This window comes from Delphinus delphis, chromosome 10, assembly GCF_949987515.2.
Source record: "Delphinus delphis chromosome 10, mDelDel1.2, whole genome shotgun sequence".
NCBI classification, from domain to species: domain Eukaryota; kingdom Metazoa; phylum Chordata; class Mammalia; order Artiodactyla; family Delphinidae; genus Delphinus; species Delphinus delphis.
In genome coordinates this window covers 81,211,179-81,232,494 of record NC_082692.2, presented here as the reverse complement: position 1 = coordinate 81,232,494, position 21,316 = coordinate 81,211,179, and the positions used below count along the sequence as shown (strand labels likewise).

At 39.5% G+C, this 21,316-nt stretch overlaps 1 long non-coding RNA gene across 2 annotated transcripts in view; it reads left to right on the top strand.

The window, feature by feature from the left end:
* Positions 1-16,715, top strand: part of LOC132431729 (uncharacterized) — a 77,725-nt gene extending 61,010 nt beyond the window's left edge. For both annotated transcript variants that reach the window (XR_009520790.1, XR_009520789.1), the window contains exons 4-7: positions 8,220-8,292; positions 9,714-9,767; positions 16,130-16,212; positions 16,453-16,715. This is a non-coding gene — a long non-coding RNA (uncharacterized lncRNA). The remainder of the gene's footprint in view (positions 1-8,219; positions 8,293-9,713; positions 9,768-16,129; positions 16,213-16,452) is intronic.
* The last annotated feature ends 4,601 nt before the right edge of the window (positions 16,716-21,316 follow it).

The following is a 21,316-nucleotide window of genomic DNA, read 5'->3' as shown; positions in this document are numbered from 1 at the left end:
ATAAACCCACATGCATATGGTCACCTTATTTTTGATAAAGGAGGCAAGAATATACAGTGGAGAAAAGACAGACTCTTCAATAAGTGGTGCTGGGAAAACTGGACAGCTACATTAAAAGTATGAAATTAGAATACTCCCTAACGCCATACACAAAAATAAACTCCAAATGGATTAAAGACCTAAATGTAAGGCCAGATACTATCAAACTCTTAGAGGAAAACACAGGCAGAACACTCTATGACATAAATCACAGCAAGATCCTTTTTGACCTCCCACCTAGAGAAATGGAAATAAAAACAAAAATAAACAAATGGGACCTAATGAAACTTAAAAGCTTTTGCACATCAAAGGAAACCATAAACAAGACCAAAAGACAACCCTCATAATGGGAGCAAATATTTTCAAACGAAGCAACTGACAAAGGATTAGTCTCCAAAATTTACAAGCAGCTCATACAGCTCAATATCAGAAGAACAAACAACCCAATCCAAAAATGGACAGAAGACCTAAATAGACATTTCTCCAAAGAAGAGATACAGATTGCCAACAAACACATGAAAGAATGCTCAACATCATAAATCATTAGAGAAATGCAAATCAAAACTACAGTGAGATATCATCTCACACCAGTCAGAATGGCCATATCAAAAAATCTAGAAACAATAAATGCTGGAGAGGGTGTGGAGAAAAGGGAACCCTCTCGCAGTGTTGGTGGGAATGTAAATTGATACAGCCACTATGGAGAACAGTATGGAGGTTCCTTAAAAAACTAAAAATGGAACTACTATCTGACCCAGCAATCCCACTACTGGGCATATACCCTGAGAAAACCATAATTCAAAAAGAGTCATGTACAAAAATGTTCATTGCAGCTCTATTTACAATTGCCTGGAGATTGAAACAACCTAAGTGCCCATTATCAGATGAATGAATAAAGAAGATGTGGCACATATATACAATGGAATATTACTCAGCTATAAAAAGAAACAAAATTGAGTTATTTGTAGTGAGGTGGATGGACCTAGAGTCTGTCATACACAGTGAGGTAAGTCAGAAAGAGAAAAACAAATACTGTATGCTAACATATATATATGGAATGTAAAGGGAAAAAAAGGTCATGAAGAACCCAGGGGCAAGACAGGAATAAAGACACAGACCTACTAGAGAACGGACTTGAGGATATGGGGAGGGGGAAGGGTAAGTTGTGACAAAGCAAGAGAGAGGCATGGACATATATACACTACCAAACGTAAGGTAGATAGCTAGTGGGAAGCAGTCGCATAGCACAGGGAGATCAGCTTGGTGCTTTGTGACCACCTAGAGGGGTGGGATAGGGAGGGTGGGAGGGAGGGAGACGCAAGAGGGAAGAGATGTGGGGACATATGTATATGTATAACTGATTCACTTTGTTATAAAGCAGATATTAACACACTGTTGTAAAGCAATTGTACTCCAATAAAGGTGTTTAAAAAAAAAATAGCTAATAACGACCGTTGTATTGCTTTCACTTACTTTTTACACATCTGACCTGTATCTAGGTTGAAATACAATGACCAGCTGGAAAAGTACCACAGTCAGGGTTCCATTAGTAGTAATGGCTTATGGCTGACCCAGAACATAAAGTTTTTCAGGGCATGAAGTTATGTTTGTCTTCTAGCTTAGTTTGACAGATTGTTTTAAAGGGTCTCGTATTGTCATACTGAAAAAAAATCATCAAAGTGTGCTAAGAAAAGGATATTTGGGGCAGGTTAGAGCACTAAAAATGCCTCCCCCAAATAACCCTTACTGTGCAGCTACTCCTTATCAGTCCTGCCAGGAGTGCCATAAATCACCTCTAAATTGACTGTTATGTCATCCTTGGGCATCGGGAATGACAAATATTCTGGGGCCGCCTCCTAGATTCCAAGGAGATCGTTTTCTTGCTCATGTCAACTCAAACCAAAGTACTTAGGAGCAGTGCTGAATTTATGCTCTACCTTTTTAATCTCCCTCTCCCTATTTTAATGGAATAAACAATGAGTATTAGTTCCTGCTTCCTGACATAATGATGGTGGATGGAAATGTGGTTAATTCAGAGATGCTCTCATTGTCTTCAACTCTGTTTGAAACTACACACAGAGTGGTAAGAACCTGCCAAGAATACATATTTTTACAGATATCTGAAGGGGACAACCAAGGAGTAAAGAGAATGAAACCATGAGTAGCTAGTGGCCCATCCTTGGCCATAAAGTGTGATAATAACAGATTTCAAGAGTGATCTTCCTATGACATGCAGTCAGTCCATCAAATGCTTCTGAGCAGGTGGAAGTGAAAAGTTATTCAAGGGTGGTGCTAAGTACCCTTAATGAATTATTTATCTTAAACAAACTTGCATGAACCAGAGCGCTCAACTGAAAGCCTATCAGCCAGAAGGAGGCCACCGAAGAGCCTGGCTATAGATCTCAGTGATGGTTTTAAATGCTGTGTTTCATGCCTCACATCAGGTGGGAGACTGCCACGCTGGCTCTGACTCATTTCTTAGTTGCAGTCTACTCCCATTCCCACATGGATGGCCATCTTAGAGCTTTTTCCATCGTGCAGCTTTCAAACAGCTGCACTCCTTGAAATGAAAATTACTGGGGTCACTGGCTTCTTATTTTAGGGGCTATGAGCGGGGCGAAGCAATGTCCCATGGGCTTCCGAGTGCCAGTGGTGCCCTAAGTCATAGATTCCAAAGGCAAAAGGAAGGAGAGAGGGTGGAAAGTTCCACATTGTCTAAGAAGAGGTCAGTGGTAGAGAGAAACAGCAAAAAGGAAGAAGCGTTATTTGGAGAACAGTAAATGCCACCCAGAGTTATGTAAGGTGTTAATGTCATGGGCTGCTCACCTCAACTCAAGGTGGGTTTCGGAGATGGATATGTTAAGTGTAATTAATTTACACAGACCTAGGAATCAAAATACACGTACCTGGGACACTGTCACCTGCTGGTTGTCCAATAATCAGTAGCTGAAATCAGTAGCATTGGATGGAGTTGAATTGAAACTATTTGACTCTACACTTACCATCAGCTAATTGTTTGGGGGAAATACTATGAATACCTAACATTTATTGAGCAATCAATAAATAGTAGCTGTTTTGGGTTTGTGCATGCATTGTCACATTTAATCCTCTAAACCATAAGGAAACTCGGGCTCAGAAGGGGCTAAGCAACTTTTTTCAAGGTCATATAGCCAGGAAGTAACACAGCTATGACTTGAACCCAAGCAATTCTCTTGCTAGCCCTCTTCAGGTCTATGCCATATTATCTAGCACTAGTTCCTTAATTTGTCAAAAGGTGACCATGACCCATGCTTTACCCAGCTCACAAGGTTATTACTGATTTCAGTGAAAAAAAGACAGGGGCCCAAAGCGAGAAGTCAAGTGCTACCAAAATGAAGCACATCATTACTATTTGCTAAGTCCAGTCTGCATTCGTGGTTAAAGAGGATGGGCTTCAGGGGCAGATATCTGGGAGTGGATCCAAGCTTTGGTTTTGCCGCTTCCCAGCTATGTGACCTTGGGCAAATTATTTAACTTCTGTGAGCCTCAGTTGGCCCATTTGTAAACTGCGAATAATAATGGTCCCAACCTCATAGAGGTTTTTGGGGGGCCTAAGTGAGATAATGCCTTTAAGATGTTAAGCACAGTACCTTAGACATGGTCAGCATTCAGGAAAGAGTAACTTCTATTAGTATTATTTTCCTGTCCCTTTACGTTAGTTCTCTCCAAGCACTGGCTAGGCTCTGGTTTAAAAACCAGTAGCTGGAGCATCCCACACCTGTCCCTGAGCAGCTGATGAGCCACAGACACTCTGATTACACTCCTGCAGCACTGAATTAGCGCTTGAGACCTCCTAGACCATCTTGATGGCTAGATTGACAGGAGCAATGATTGCTCAGCCTCTAACCATGATGACAGCAAAGCCTCAATGTTACCAGAACCACCCAAGTGACTATCTTTGGAGTCTAAGTCTTTGTAGGACTATCTTTCTTATCTAAGTAAAACCTACTGCCCCTTCCTTCCTGGAGGAAATTTGTCACCTCCTTCCATGCACCATATTTAGGGGACTGTTGCTAACAGCTATGCTTCATTAGAGAAATTAATATACCTTTTGCTTTCATTTTGGCCCTGTTTTTTCCCTTAGAATGATTAAAAATCTAATTTATAGTTCAAAAGAGGGTATGAAGCTTTCAGCCTGCGTGACCTCATGAAAAAATACTCCTTCTAGAGGGACACCTGAAATAAAGTTCTGTGCTCATTTATTTGATAAAATATCTATGGAGCACCTATTATATGCCAGACATTTGGTACATTGTTGAGTATGACATAAGCCCTGGCATCAAGGCACTTCTGATCTTTTTGGAGCAGCAGATCTTACTGAAATAGTTGGCCTGATTTTTTTTGTCTAGGTGTCCCTGCCCTGTCTTAACTCCTTCCTAGACTCCAGCTTTCAAGGGGTTGCCAGGAGGAGCTTCCTAGGGTCATGCTACTCCTTTCAGTGGCTTCATATTGACTACTAAAAAAGAAGAAAAGTCTAACTTCTTGGTGTGCCACTGCAGACCCTGCACCATCTGGCGCCTACTGCCACACCCACCCTAATCCCTCCTCCTTCCTCTCCTAAGTCCTCTTCTAGCCAGTATGAACAGGGGGCTGCTCCCCAGCAGGACAGGGTTTGTGTGTCATGTTCACCATGCCTACAAAGTGGGGGAGCTCTTGGGCTCCATTCCCTACATGTGCCTGAGTGCCCTGACTTGTCATCCACGTCTCTGTCTGGTGACCTTCCCATGAACCTTTCATGCTACAGATCCTGACCTTTAGGGATACTACCTCCTTGGAACCGTCACTGGATTATGAAGCCTTCTCTCACTTGATTATAAATTTTTATTACATATTAGCTTTCTTATCTACCTTTCCTACTGCATCCAGTGCTAGATTACAACAGAAGCTGAATAAATGAATGAATGAATCAATCAATCAGTAAAATACAAAACTCATCATCTACAACCATAAAATAATGGTCCTGGCACTCTGATAGTGATACTAGTGCTAACAAGGTGTAAGCTCTTTCCATTACTTCAAATGTGCTAATGTTGACACTTCAACATTAGCTCAGATAGTTGAAGATCCAGACTCCGGACCTGAGATTCAGAAGTCCCTGTATGCAGCTGCAATTCTTGGTCCTCTGACCTTGACCTTGATTTTGGAGAGAGTGTGATTTGAATCCGGAATCCACTGACCAGAAGTTAAGGAAATCATTTATTTGAGAATGTGGGGCATTTTAGAAGATTTAACATGGTGTAGGCGTTTGGTACATAAAGGGACGTTTTCAAATTCTCATCTCTGGGATGTATAAGGTAGTGAAAGAGCACTAATCTTGATGGGAGAAAACCTGACTTCACATTTCCCCTTTTATTTTATCTGCACGTTTGATAATGCACAAGTTTTTATGTGTATACTTTTGAGCTTCTCTGGCCCTCAGTTTTGCAAAATGTGGGGGATTAGACCGAATTATTTTTATCTAAAGTTCCTTCCAGCTTTAAAGCTTATTTCTGAATGTATTGCATGAATGTATCAAGCAATATATGAATGTATCAATTGAACATGAGAACATATTCTGTACCAAGCCTTGTGCCAGCTCCTGGGGAGGGCGGGACAATCTGGACAGACTCACTCATGACGCTCAAATGGAACTTACACTTATATTTAGTGACATCCTCTGATTTAAATCTGCCAGAAAGCTGAATTTAGAAGATTAAGAGAAAATTATAGTTTCTGCTCAGCTAGGCAAATACATATTTAATTGCTAATGTATATTCTAACAAAAATGTCCAAATTGGGTGATTTTTCTGTAATAAAAAGAACAAAGGACTTCAGTTTGACCCCTTGAAACCCCCCTTAATCATTCCTTTGATCAGGATTTCCCCAGAGGGACTCAGTCAACCTCCTAGAATTGTCTTCCCTGGCTCACACCTGCCTCTATGCTGATGGAGCCCGGGCAGCCTATCAGGTGCTCAGTTTGGGAGAGCACATTTAAATTATTAAATTATTAATTATCACTGTGCCAGCCTGCCCTTCCCCACTCACTGCATTATCCTTCTCAGGGTTTTAAACTTTCTCCTCTTTTGATTCTTGGGGAAGAGACATTAAGAGGGAAAAATACATGCCAAAGCAGAGCTCACCAATTGCTTACAAATTAAACAATTTCTAGTTGTTTCTAGGCCTGCATTTCAGTGAGTTTAGGAAGGATAAAAATGTTAAGAAACTCTGCCTTTCTGTCTTGATAAAGCAAAGCAGTGAACTCAAGCATATATCTCCCACCCTGGTTCATATTATCTCTGTAGGATGTTCTATTTTTGATTTTTTTCAGAAGCAAGGACACAGGTTTTGTGTATTTATCATGCAGCCTCAGAAGAGCAAAACAGGTGTCTCCAATATAAGATCATCTCAGCTACCTTATCCATAAGACCGCAAACCTTATTTGTATTCATGTTGTAATTACTTGCTTTTATTTTTATGTATGCATTTGTGCAGTTCTGCAGTACAGAACTCTACAAGGTGAGAAGTTGAACAAGTGTGGTGGTTTATAGTCATATGAAACATCTGAGGCTTAAGTTAAACCATGATTCGATTGTGTGGTCCTTTGAAAGGCTTCAGCAAAAGGCAAAATCAGTAAATTATTTCAGGTTATTTCAGTGTGGGATGAAACTTCTTGTTTCCCAGTTTTTTAATCCATTTTGATAAAGAATAAGAAGTGGAAAATGTTCAAAAATTCTGTCAATTGTAAAATTAAATGAAAACCTAGCAATAGAATTTCTCCTGGTTAAAAAAAAAAAAAATTCCTTATGGAAAAGAAAAATGCAGTACCATAATGCTATGCTTACAAATACAGTTTTTCCTTCCACCGGATTCATCTAGGTGACAATTTTTAGACCAATGATGAGGGTAAAGATAAAGTAGAAAACAGTGTCATTACTGGTTAGTGTGAATCATTGGTCATGGCGTACTTTGCTCTCCTCACTTCTGCCATGCCCCTCACTGCTCATAAGTCCCCCTTGATAGCAACTTTTCTTGCCAAAATATCTGGACAGGTGCTTCCCTACTCCAACTGATTTTCATTTGTAGATTTGAACTTTTTAAAAAAAATTTAAACGATTGTTCTTACAAAACTTTGTATAGTATAATTTCTTTATCTTTAATGATTTTTTATTGGAAATGTTCTAATGCTCTATAAACTTAAAGTGTTGGGTTATTTATCACTTTTTAAAATTCTTGTTCCATGTATCATTTTTTCAGTATAGATTATCTAAATCTTGGACCTTTAGTTTGGAATTCTCATTTCACTGATATCCAATGTATATATCTTTAATTCACTTTTAGAATTTAAAATCATGAGATGGCACTATCATTTAATAAGTATAAAACTCAACTAAATCACTACTAGCCAGGGCTCTCCAGAGAAACAAAACCAATAGGATATATATAGATGTATGTAAGAGGAAGTTTATTATAGAAATTGGCTCACACAGTTATAAAGGCCAACTAATCCCACAACGTGCCATCTGCAACCTGGAGAACTAGGAAGGTTAGTGGTCAATTCAGTCCAAGTTCATAGGCTCCATAACTAGGAGAGTCAGTGACGTAATTCCCAATCCTAGGTCGAAGGCCTGAGGACGGAGGGGCTGCTGGTTTAAGTCCCAGAGTCTGAAAGCCTGAGAACCAGGAGCTCTGATTTCTGAGGACAAGAGAAGATGGATGTCCCAGCTCAAGAAGAAAGAGGGAATTCACCCTTTCTTTGCCTTTTTGTTCTATTCAGGCCCCCAATGGGTTGGATGATGCCTGCCTACACTGGGGAGGACACATCTCTTTACTCAGTCTGCTGAATCAAATGCTAATCTCGTCCAGAAACACCCTCATAGCCACTCCCAGAAATAATGTTTTAGCAGCATCTCCTAGCCCAGTCAAGTTGATATAAAAGTAACCATCCCAATCACTATATATTAATTGCCACTTTTGGCCCTTACAACCTTGCTGGGTTGATGACCTGTTCATTCACCTAGCTGTCTTGACAACAAATAGTTATTGAGAAAATGGCCATAAGATGCAGGTAATATGCTAGATCCTGAGGATACAAGCTTAAAAGTGATTGTACCTGCCTCTAGGAACTTAGAGATGTGACACTGTCACCCCCATGTTCATTGCAGCATTATTCACAATAGCCAAGATATGGAAGTAATCCAAACGTCCATCAACAGAAGAACAGATTAAGAAAATGTGGTAAGTACATACAATAAAATATTATTCAGCCTTAAAAAGAAGGAAACTCTACCCTTTACAACAACATGGATGAACCTGGAGGACATTATGTTAAGAGAAATAAACCGTTCTCAGAGGACAAATACTGTATGATTTCACTTATACAAGGTATCTAAAATAATCAAACTCATAGAAACAGAGAATAGAATGCTGGTTGTCAGGGGCTGGGGGGAGGGGGAAATGGGAAGTTTTTATTCCAAGGGTATAAAGCTTCAGTTATACAAGCTGAATAATTTCTTGAGATCTGAGCATGACATTGTGCCCACAGTTAACAACCAGTGTCGTGAACCTGCCAATTTGTTAAGCAGGTAAACTACCTGTTAAGTGTTCTTACACACACACACATACACACACACATACACATATCCTCACGCACAGGCACATCCACACACACACACAAAGACACAGGGAGATTTTAGAGGTGATGGGTGCGAACATTACCTTGACTGTAGTGATGCTAACACCACATGGATACTATCATTGCATAGTTCCCAAATACTATGCCTATGTCCAAACTCACCAAATTATATATATTAAACATATACAGTTTTTAATAAAAACAAAACAGAACAAAACCTCAAAGGTGATATCTGTTATGTGACAAATGACCCATAGCAAGAGTAAATACTTTAGGAATTCACGTGAGGAAACACTCACTTTGGGCTGGGGTCATCCATGAAGATTTCTTAGGGGAAGAATTTGAGTTGGAACGGAAGGATGCTTAGAGCATGACAAGCACAGGAGAGGAAGAAGGGCAAAGAGGTCAGACAGCATGGCATATGCGGGGACCAGTGATGGGCTGCCTCACAGAGCTTGCTGTAGGGAGGGGGTAAAAGTGTTGAAAAGCCCCAGCCTGGTTATGGAGGGCCCTGAACAGTAGAATGGGTAGTTAGGCTTTCTACCGTAGCCAAATGAATGTTGAAGTCCTTAAAATTAACTTATATGAGTGAGTTTATTCATGTTAATGAAATAGAATGGGTACTACAGCTCAACTTCTTCTGTCAGGAATGTTTAAACTGTACACATTGGTGAATGTGAAATGGTTGTTCTATTTGTCTCAACCAAAACCTGGTATTTCCACCGAGCACATCAACTGGCTTTATCACAGAAACACATAAATCAAGTATCATCTAAGCAACGCCAGGTTAGAGCCAGAGGGAATTTCAGTCTGAAGATATGTGTTTACAAGCTGTGAGTCTGCACTTAAGGTTTTAGAAAGTTAAAACTTAAACGTGTTGAAACTAAAAAAGGGTTTCGACATTTTTGACTAATTTGGCTAAATAGCCCATATTTAATTAATTCAATCTAACACTTAAAATTAGTACATGTCAACACAGACTAAAGCACTTCTCCAAAATTCTGTATCTTTTTTTTCCCTCTAGGAGCTTTTAATTACTTGAGATGACAATTTTTATGTATCTTTCCCTTCACAAATGGTAAGTAATGATGTTAGAAATAAACATAGAGAGTTGTCCTTCTCCAAATTACCAGCATGAATTATCGAACATTCCTAATTTTAATCAGAAAAACAGCCTTAATTTGGTTTCATTAGGTCTAAATTAGCGGACACGTCCCCATGTTCCTCATCACCATTTGGGGTCCCCCCCCATTTTCTTCTTTTAAAGGGGATGGCAGAACAGATGTACATTTATTCCAAAGTAGACTTGATAAAAGAATCTTTATCTCTCTCTGGAAATATAAACAATGCTCGGATCCCATGAGTCCCATGAGAAAAACAAGTTCTCGGTGTCTCCCCAAAGTGGATTATGAGGGATTGGCAAACTCCAGCCCATGGGCCAAGTCTAGCCCACTGACAGTTTTAATAAAAACACAGTCTCTGTAAAACATGGCCACGCTGACTGCCTTACACATTGCATACAACTATGTATTTTCATGCTGCTGCAGAAGAGCTGAGTAGTTGTGACAGAGACTGCGTGCCCATAGAGCCTAAAATATCAGTGATCTGGCTCTTCCCAGAAATGATTTACTGACCTCTGGATTAGATGACAGTATATCATTAGTGTTGTCACTATTATTAAACATTTTTACCTCATGTTACCTTCAGATTTCCAAAGCCCTTTTAGAAAGATTGCTTTTGAAACATCACCTAAGATAGCATATGCAAAAAAAAAAAAAAAAAAAAAGTTGCTTCAGAAATTGGAAGGCCTTACAGAAATGGAAGTTTTCTGCTTTCTTAATATAAAGTCAGATTATACTGCTCTCATTTTACAAATGAAGAAGCTGAATCTAAAAAGAATCACTGCTTCACGTAACACCTGCCTCAGTCTTTTCTTGGGATTCCCAAACTGTGTCCCAATGAGTTATTAATGTGTGTGAGAAAGAAAACGTTTCTATGATCAAAAAGTATTTCTTTGTCTTGAAATTTATTACAACTATAAATCCTAATATATTAACATATTCAGAGAATATATTAATTTCTCAGGTTCTGAGAAATTCTGCAGTGAAGAAACCAATTTAAACTTATTTTCCTCAGTTCTTTTCTAGTATTTTTTGAACAGAGACATACCTCCTTCACCTTCAAAATAAATTTCTTCACATCCCATGGAAGCAGTTGGGGAAACCTTGCTTTATACACTTTGGTACCTGAAAGAAAAGTTGACATTAGAACCCACTCCTTTATTTCCTGAAGCCCAGCTCTCCTGTTGTCACTTAGGATGCACTATTTCTTCTTTAAATGTGTAGATTTGCCACAAGAGACAATTGTGTACCTTTTCTAAAGTATATAAGGAATACATTTTAGAAAAGTAGAAAATTGAATAAGCAAAGGAAAATATAGAACACAAGAAACAGTATCCCCTAGCAACAGCTATTGTCTTTCAGTATAAATTCTTTCAGGATGTTCTCTGTGAAAATAAGCCATTTTATATAAAAATAGAATTTAGCATGCATTTGGTAGTTAACTTCATGTTTTTTCACTTAAATATTTAATGGACATCATTTAAAGTCAGTAAATATAGTCCTATGTTTTTAATAGTTGGAGTGTGATCCATTGTATGGATCTAATGCCGTTTTAAAGCAAATCTCCTATGGTTGGATATTTGGGCTGTTTCTACCTTTATTCAACCAGAAGAAATTCCTAAGGGGTGGCATTGCCGAGTTGGAGTGTTTGTTGTTAATGTCATTAAACATAAATGTTTGTCTTTTATGTTCAAGATCTACAGGACTCAGGTGACCATTCTGCCCCCACCCCCTGGGGCCTCACTGCACCTGAACAGTTGCCTCAAGCTGCTCTGTATTCCTGTTTATCTCCAGGCCTCAGACCACCTTCCTTTCACAGAGTTTCTGCGATCTGACCCTTGGTCATCTAGTAGTTTTATCTAGTACCTTTCATCTAGTAGTTTTGTCCAAGGATGTCTGTTATCCAAATCAGTTATTTCATTTGTAGATCAAAAGTCGGTATTTTTCTAATTCTACCATTTGGTCTCTAACTGATTTTTAAAATACAGCAATATGCAAAAAGGGAGACCTTTCCCAGAATCAACAATTCAGTAAAGTAAACATTTGCAGCCTGGCCTCTTGGTGCCCAAGTTTGCTTTCATGAGAGACTCACACATGTCGGAGTCTCTCCAGGAAGCAGAAGCAGTACCTTTCAAGGCTTCTGGTCTAGCCACGGTGCTGGGGTTGGTTTCAAAATGTGGTTCCCATTGAAAAGTTCCCAGTAACTCCTTGTCAGTTAAGACATAACATCACAGTTACAAAAATGCTTAAGACCTCAATTTCTAACTGAAGTGAACTCTTCCTTTCATATGCAAACAATAGTGAACTTGTTGGTTCAAAAAATACAAAAATCAATGAGAAAGATTTAAGGGAGCAATTAATGAGATAATGTCTAGAAAGCAGTTTGAGCCCCTGGGAAGCAATGTGTTTATACCCATAAAGCATTTTTACCATTATGTTTGTACATGAGCCATAATAAATACAGTTGAATTCTTCTGTGAAATCAGTGCCTGAAGGTAGGGGAAAAGGAGTCAATATTTTGTGTCTATGTATCACAGAGATGTTTGTTCACATCCATGTGAATATTTATTTACAATTACTATTAGAGCACAAAACCTTCTTTAAAATGCGTTTGACTAATCTCAGGTTCAAGAAGAGTGACTTCTGGCAATCACCTTCACTGTTACCCTTGAAACTCAGGACTTGCCTATTATTTTAAAATTGTACTGTCATGTTCAGGTTGGCTTTAAGTCTTTTCAGGAAGATTCTGAAGAACCTTTGAACCTTTACCTATTTCTTTATTGACTTTGTGATTTATTTAAAGGACACTGGATTTCTTTATGCCATCCATCCCCCTACCTAGGACACTGTCTCCAAGTTAGAGGTAAATACAGAAAAACTAAACTAGATATACTTCCTAAATTCAAAATGACTCTGACTGATTGTCCTTACCTTTGCCTAAATAGGAAACAAAGACCATGAAGAATTTTACAATAGCTTTGGTTCTAACTATGGGAAAGTCTAATCCTTTAATCTATCCGATAAATAGAAAAGATAGAGAAGTTGAACGTGTCATTTAATCTTGAGAGCCCATATTTTAGAGCAGTGCTTCTCAAACTTTAATGAGCATACTAATCATCTGGAGATCTCCTTAAAAAGCAAGCTGTGATTCAGTAGGTCAGAGTGGAGTCTGAAATTCTGCATTTCTAACAAATGCAGTGATGATAAAGCTTTTGGTTCACAGACCAAACTTTGAAATGCAAGGACCTAAAATATTTTAAAATACTGAGCTCATAGACCATTATTTGAATTGAGGTACACACTTGGAAAATATAAAGGCACACCTTTGTATGTGTATCATATACACATAATATTTGAAAGTTTGTCAAAATTTAGAACATACTCAAAAGTGAGATTTCAGTGTATGAAAGAGCAAATTATTTGCCAAATTATCCCTTTGAAAATGCATCTATGGTGCTAATATAGACATTGGAAAGAGAATTTGATGCTCCTGAAACTCACCACAAAAATTTGGAGTTTTTTGTAGTGAGCTGACTAGTTTTTGAAGCATAACAGGTGCTTATTTTGGAGTAGAAATAAGTCCATATTTCATAGAGAATCTCTACCAACTGCTTATTTGTTGTTGTTGCTGTTTTTTTTATAACATATCAATTTCCCCTTTGAGCTGACTTTTTTCTTTTTTAATTAGTTTTTTGCTTGTTTAAATTTTTTTCCCTCCAGCTTTACTGAAATACAATTGACATACAACATTGTGTAAGTTTAAGGTGTGCAAAATGATCACCACTGTAATGTTAGCCAACACCTCCATCATGTAACTCACACAATTACTGTTTCATTTTTTGTGGTGAGAACATTTAAGATCTACTCTCTTAGAAATTTTGAAGTTTATAGTACAGTATTATTAACTATAATCACCATGCTATACATTAGATCCCCAGAACTTAATCACCTTATAACTGAAAGTTCGTATTCTTTGACACTGCTTATTAAAATTCTGTAGACACTTTGTCCCGAGATTAGTTAAGGGAAAAAAGTTCAGATAATTCATTTTGGCCAACATTTATTGAATGACTACCACGTGCAAGGAACTGTAAAAGACACTGAAGTTACCCTAAAGGCAAGTAAGACAGAGCCCATTGCTCGATCAGCAAATTAGCTAGTGGAAGAGAAAGATAAGCACACTGCTAGTGGTAATTCTGTTAGAACTACAGTAAGAAGGTAATAGTCAGCTAGAGCTGCTATAACAAAATTTCACAGGCTGGGTGCTTAACCAACAGAAATTTATTTCCTCACAGCTCTGGAGACAAGTCCAAGATCAAGGTGTTGGCAGGGTTGTTTTTTTCTGAGGCCTCTCTCTTTGGCTTACAGATGGCCACCTTCTCACTGTGTCCTCACGTGGTCTTTCCTCTGTGCTCACATCCCTGGTGTCTCTTTGTGCATCCAGATTTCCTCCTCTTATAAGGACATGAGTCTGATTGGATTAGGGCCTGCCCTCACAGCTTCCTTTAAACTCAATCACTGCTTTAAAGGCCCTATCTCCAAATACTGTCACATTCTGAGGCACTAGGGGGTTAGGGGCTTCAACATAGGAATTTGGAGGGGACAAAAAACTTAGCCCATAACAGAAAGGCAAAAATGTTCTTTGGAGCAATGGACAGAAAACAATGAATTATTACTGGGGTCAAGGCAGTCAGATGAGGCTGATTGGATGTAGCATTTGAGGCGACCCTCAAAAGAGGAATCAGACTTGGATTGCATAGGTTAAAAATTGAGGAAAAGTCAGGATCAAAAGTCAGAAGCATTATTTTAGAAATTTGTTTGAACAGTGAATCAGAAAACTTGGAAAAGCAGGGGGAAAAAATCCCTAATAAAAGCCCCCTCCGGTACAATGATTGTTATTATTTTGTTGAATTTCCTTTCCATCTTTCTTACCTGTCTAGTCTTACATACAATCAATATGTATAGACACATTTGTAACTTTTGTTTATTTTTTTTGACTGTATCTTCAGCATTCTACAACTTATATAACATTTTTACATTATATCCTAAGCATCCTCAGCATTTTAGTATATCTGTCAGAATTCATCCAACCATCCCCTTTTGTTGACAGTTCAGCAGCTGATAATTTTATAAATATTATGAAGTTTTTGTAGTATTGGGTTATTTCATAGTGGTTACTGTCCCAGCAGTGATATCGATAGGGCATATTTTCAGAGATGTCTCATATTTGTTAAATGATTGGATAATATGAACATTATTATACCCCCTGATATATATTGACAAATTACCTTCCTAAAAGACTACACCAATTTTCGTGTCACCAGCAGAGGGTGACAGCACCGGTTTTACGCTCAAAGTCACGTCCGCCGTGCCTTCTCTGATGCCCTACAGTAGTCTACTGCTGCCCCAGGTTCTCCACCCGTGTCACCCTCTTTTGTTTCTTTCATGGCACTTAAGATTATGTAAAATTATCTTGCCTGGTGTGTAATCCTGCACACTGTTTTTCTATCCCCTTCTAGAGAATAAGCTGCATCGTCGCAACAACCTTGTTTGTGTTGCTCCCTCCCTGGCCCATTGTAAACACTCATAAGATACTTAATGAGTGAGTCCATTTTGCCAAAATGGTAGAGAAAAAAATGTTCTGGGTCCTATTAATTTGTTTTTTTTTTAATTGCTAACCTCATTAGTAATATATTATCAGTTGCCCATCCCCTTCTGTGAATTGTTTAAGTCAATGCAAACGCAAATATTGGCTGTGAACATGTAACATAAGATATACAGGCCAGCTGGCCTAGAGCTCACGCTATGGACTCAGTATTTTTCTAAAACACATGTGCCCATGTATTCTGAAGCTACACATATCAACCTGACCAGGGATTATAAGGGCATGGATGGATGTAAGGAAAATGAGGTAAGAAAAGACTGCACATGAAAACGTGCTGGAAAACATAAGATGACAAGTCATTACCACCAGGGGAGGAACGGCAGGGGATTTTATCTCTCGGGACGTTTGGCAACGTCTGGAGACATTTTTGCTTGGGAGGGGAGAATGCTTGGCCATCACTGGGTAGGGACCCGAGTTGAGCCCCCGCCATACAGAAACCCTAATCTAGAGCGAGAGACAGGCATCAATATTGTTTAAAAGCTTCTCAGATAATTCAGGTAATGTGCAGCCACGTTTGAGAACCATTGGCATTTTGAAGAAATGGTTCTCAGACATACGTCCGCTGAGGGGCCTATTAAAATCCATTGGGAGCATTTAAAAACATGGATTCTCGGACCCTAATTAATGCTCTCCCTGGCCCCATCTCTTCACCAGTAGGTCTGAAGTGAAGCAGGTGAATCTACAGTTTTCAAAAGCTCACCAGCTGAGTCTACTGCACTTCTAGAGCTGGAACCAGGGTGAGTGGAGTGATTAGGAGCTCCGGGGAGGTGGGGGGGGAGGGGCGGGGGGAAGGGCGGGGGGGTGTGGCTCTCTATTGCTCCCAGGTGTGTGCTTTTAGCAGCAACTCTGCTTGATTTTGCCAGAGTCGGGCTCAGCGGTTCATGTTGTAGTAAGCTAGGACACACACCGCAGGTGACTGAAGTGAGAGGGGCTGCTCTGGCCTGTGTATTTTCAAGATGGCAAACCTGCTTGCCTAGGTGGCACTGGAGTCTGGAGACAGCAGGAAGAGAGACCACGTTCACGTTGTTCAGACAACCTGTTCGCAAGGCCCAAGGAGCTCTGCTATTAAGCAGTGAGCACTCTGGCCCCCTTTCGCTGCCTGCATTGGACACGATGGAACTAGAAGCTTCTGAAAGCAGATGAAAGGTAAGACACTCCAGGGAAATGGCTTGTTCCAATTTACCCCATCACTCAGAACAGGATTCCAACAAAGGAGCTAACCCTTTGCATGACCCCCGCCCCTGGCTCCCTCTCCCACATATTCTGTGCCTAGCGTGGGCTTTATTTCGAGATACTTTTCAAATATGACTTTATGATTTGAGGCTTCCAGATTCCCCACATAGTTCTCAGTTGTGCAGTGTTTGGCATGTTATCTGGGTCATCAAAGTGCTTGAGCTCACTCAAAATTTATAAGCAGAGGTGCCTTCCTGCTACCTTCAGAATCCCTGGAGCTGGGTGGATTTCAGCAGAGGCTGTCCACCTGCAGCACGAACTGCCTCAGGCTAGGGCTGAACAAGTGGCACTAAGATACATGCTCGTTGTGGTTTATTGAGCCTATTGACACCATCTTTTAGGAAAATCAATGCTTCAGTCTTGCCGAGAACATGGAAATAAAGTGATAAAAATAAACCAAGGCCAATTGTTTCCTGATGGAAAAATGAGAGATGAATTAAGAACATTTATGATCAGCAACAGAGGGGTATTCGTGAGCTAAGGAGGATTTAGGAACAATGAAAACGGGCTGTGTTTGGCGACTCAGTGGTGCTAGCTGTTCTGTGCTCGGAGGACATCCTTGTCCCAAGTGTGCGGTCTCCTAGTTATTAATGGTGTTGTTTGGAATTTGTGCTTTGATCTGATTGAAACCAACATTGTTCCCTCAGTCTCCCATCAGTTTTTTCTTGTGAAATAAACCTTTGTCTTAACTGAGTTACCTAACTGATAAAAGGTGATACTACTAATCATAATAAGGATAATAACAAACTATTACTGGTATCTCCTACATATCTATTTATTATCTCATTTATTCAGCAGTTGGTTTTTTTTTTTTTGAGTATGTACTCTGCATCAGGTACTATTCTAGGCTCTGGGATACAATGTGACCAAGACAGACAATTCGCTGCCTTCTTAGAACCTACCAGTTCATCAGTTCAGTTGGGGGACAGAAGGTAAACAAACCAATGTAATATGATGTCAAATATTAATACAACAAAGAATAAAGCAGAGAAACAGGATGGCAAGTGAATGGGGTACAGTTTACGTGGGGAGGTCAGAGAAAGTCGCTCTGAGATGGTATTTAAGCAGAGGGAAAGAACTACTCTATGACAAAACAGAGACCCAGGAATGATCTCATTTGGGAGGCTGCAAGTATATTGGAAAAAGCCTGATCTTTGAAAGCAGGAATCCTGGGATTCTGGTCCTGGCTGCATTTCTGATTAGCTGTATGGCTTTGAGAAGTTAAGTACTCTCTCTGTGTATTCTGATTTCTCCAGGTGGAAAAAGGAAATATGGTGGTTCACCTTATAGGTTGGTTTTGAGACTTGAATGGGAACCTAACATTTGAAACACAGTGGATTAGAACGTAGGAGAGCCTTGATGAATGTCGATTCCCTTCCCCTACAGTGCTGGGGATGCTGAGAGAGAGACTGGCAGATACTCAACTCAGCTCCTGTCCTTGGGGGGGCTGCTGTGCTTTCATTCAGTCTGTCCGTATGCGTTCGAGAGCCTGCTGGGCACGCTCAGGAGCTTGCCAGTGAAGAAGGCAAGACAGTATCTGATCCTCCGCATCTCCATATAGAGCATGTTCTATGACAGCTCGTGTCTGAGGACTGCACATCCTGGAGCCGGCTGTGTGGGTGCAGATCCCCACTTAGTAGCTTTACGGGCTGGCAAGTATGTTAACTTCCCAGCACCTCCATCTCGTCATCTGTAAAACAGGAAAATAATAATAATACTTACTTCGTAAGGTTGTCAGGATGATAAAAGGAGTAACTATTTGAAAACCACCTAGAAGGGGGTCCCGCACATGATAGGTACTAGAAGAGTGTTGCAAAGTTAAAAATAAAAAAATATTCCACATGAATGGTTCTGTTCTATAGAAGAAACAGGCTACCCTTCACTATGTTTGTCCCCTCATTTAATGATCCCAAAAGCTCATGTTACATATGAGGAAACAGAGACTCAGAAATGTTAAATGCTTTGCCCCAAAGTAACATGCCTGGTTAGTGGGGGAGCTGGAAATGTAAACTGAGTTTGACTCTGGAACCCCTTCTTGACGCCCTTTCCTCCGGGTGGGCTTACTGAAGCTACAGAGATAGGCACAGGAGAGTTCCTGCCCTCAGAGGATTTAAAGTGGAGAGGGAGAGCCACTAAGAGGTTAAATGATGTGCACAGGATCTCGCAGCTCATGACAATCCAAATCCAGGACTTCCAATTCTAAGTCCAGAGCAACTTTGCTCTGCCATTTGTAGAACTAAATGCAGTAAACATTTATTGAATGATTCTGTATACAAGAAGAGCAAAATAATTCCTGATGTGTTAGGGTCACCAGAAGAGATGGTTCTCTCTGGGGAATACTAAGGAGAACTTCTAGGACTGGGAAACTGGAGAGAAGTCTTTCTTTTTTTTTTTTTTAGATAAACTTTTTATTTGGGCGTAATTTTAGATTTACAGAAAAAGTTGTGAGAATAATACATAGGTTCCTACATAGCTTTAATTCAGTTTCTCCTAAAATGGTAACATCTTACCTGTATAAAGTACATTTATCAAAATAAGACATTAACTTTGCTACATTAATATTAACTAAACTACAGACTTGATAAGGATTTCACCACTTTTTCTGCTAGTATCTTTTATCTGGGATCCACTCCAAGATACCAAATTGAATTTAGGGAAATCCCTTTTTAAACTTAAGAAATTTTAACTTGTACCCCTATTGACAAGTCTTGCATTCTGGTCAGGGAGTAAAAGGATACTGCAGCTCATTTAATGGTTTCCTCTATTCAGAAAGGAGGAGTTGGGTGCCTCTGAACTTTGAATGGCACAGTCCTTATGCAGATTTGTTTCCCTCACTAAAGAAAAAAGGAGCAATCAATACAATAGGATAAACTCTAAATTTCTTTGTAATGTCCAGAGCCATAAATTTGTTGGGGAAATAACTACTTAGATTTCCTCTTTTTTGATTTATTGATCTAATACCCCAAAGACAAAATGAATTTATCTATCTGTAATGTGTTAATTGACCCCTCCCAAGATAGATTTCACTTTTCTTTTTAATGCACACCTCTTGAAATTATCCTCTTCTGTGAGTGTGTGTGTGTGTTTCTCAAAGTGGGGGTTAATCTAAGGGGGATGAAATGATATTAGAGAAAGCAAATGAAAGAGGTCTTTGAGTTTCACTTTCATTTTTATTACATAATTTTGTCTGAAATGTTGGTTAACTTAAATGTATAATGTGAACCTGGTGTATTTGCATTCATTCAACAGCTTTTTAGTTTGTTTATGGCAGAGGTCTTCCTGACCTTGGAGGTATTAGAAAGATTGCTTTCACATGGGTGGATGGCTTAGGTGTATTTCTCCAGTGTATTAGCCAAAAATGGGTTGGTCTTCTCACCAGCATGGTGCCATTCCTCTTTAACCTCTTGTGTATTTGTGTCAAAATTAGTTATGACCATTAGAGAAGAAATGTACAACACAAAGCAACTTTGTTCACGTCTAAGCTTCTAGGTGTTTGCCTTGTGGTAAGAAGCTTAGGGGAGGGGTTACCATTTGATAATTTATACAGACTTTTCCTGACTCAGTCATTTTTTGCAACACTCTTATGTCTTCAAATACCGCTTCAGTAGATATCCAGTCATTGTTTATCCGTACAAGTTAAATTCTTTTTGCCCAGTAGGGACTAAGAATGATACTGGTCTGCACTAGTAAGGATTATTAAGGTAGACTCTCTTGTTCTAACTTGGAAGCAGTTATTTTGAGAAGTAAAAAAACAAAGGTGTGGAGACCAGTCAAGTTGGAAATCGTCAGCCAAACCGTGACTGCTTGATGATTTCCCTTCCCTTTAGTGAATTCACCACTTGTCACAGTTTATACTCTGAAGCCTGGCATTAAGATTCCCGAGTATACAACCTGAGAGTTTCCACAGCTTTGAGGATGGTTTCTCTTTATTGCCCATCCAAACCTGTGACACCAGCTGAGCTACCCACTTCTAACAACTCCTACCTCCTCAGCTTTATTCCTGCATTCCCATGCATCTAATTCTTTCCCTTCTGTCTCTGTTTGTGAAGTTCTTTCCATCCTCCAAGAGTCAGTTCAGATAATTCCCTTAATTCCCTCTATTCACCTCTCCTAAAAAGAATTCTTTTTGACATAAACATGCATTCTTGGTGGGAACAATATTATCCTCAAGGGAGCAAAAGTTGATTCACAGTTCAGGGGGGCGGGTAAAAAATCTTGCCCTCTTTGTGTATAACGTACAGGTACACATACAGAACATAAACAGATAATCAGTATATTTTTCTATTAAAATTTTATGGAGGAGACAATTCGGAAAAAAATATCTAAAAAGGTTCTCAGGGGGACAATAAGGAAAAACTTTGAGAAACACTGGTTATAGACTAATCCTTGAGTAGTCACTGTTTCCAGCACCAGGAATCATCTCTCTAGCAGGTGTATCCTCTTAGTGTCCTAAGGTAAATAAAACAAGAGATGCAGATAAAAGATAATATTGGCCAGATGTTGTAATTGGGCAGTGCTCCATCCTCTGATCCTCCCATCACCAAGACAGAAAGAAATGTTTTTGATGTTATCTTGTCCAGGGGCTTTGTCTGCCCTTTTGCACTTTCT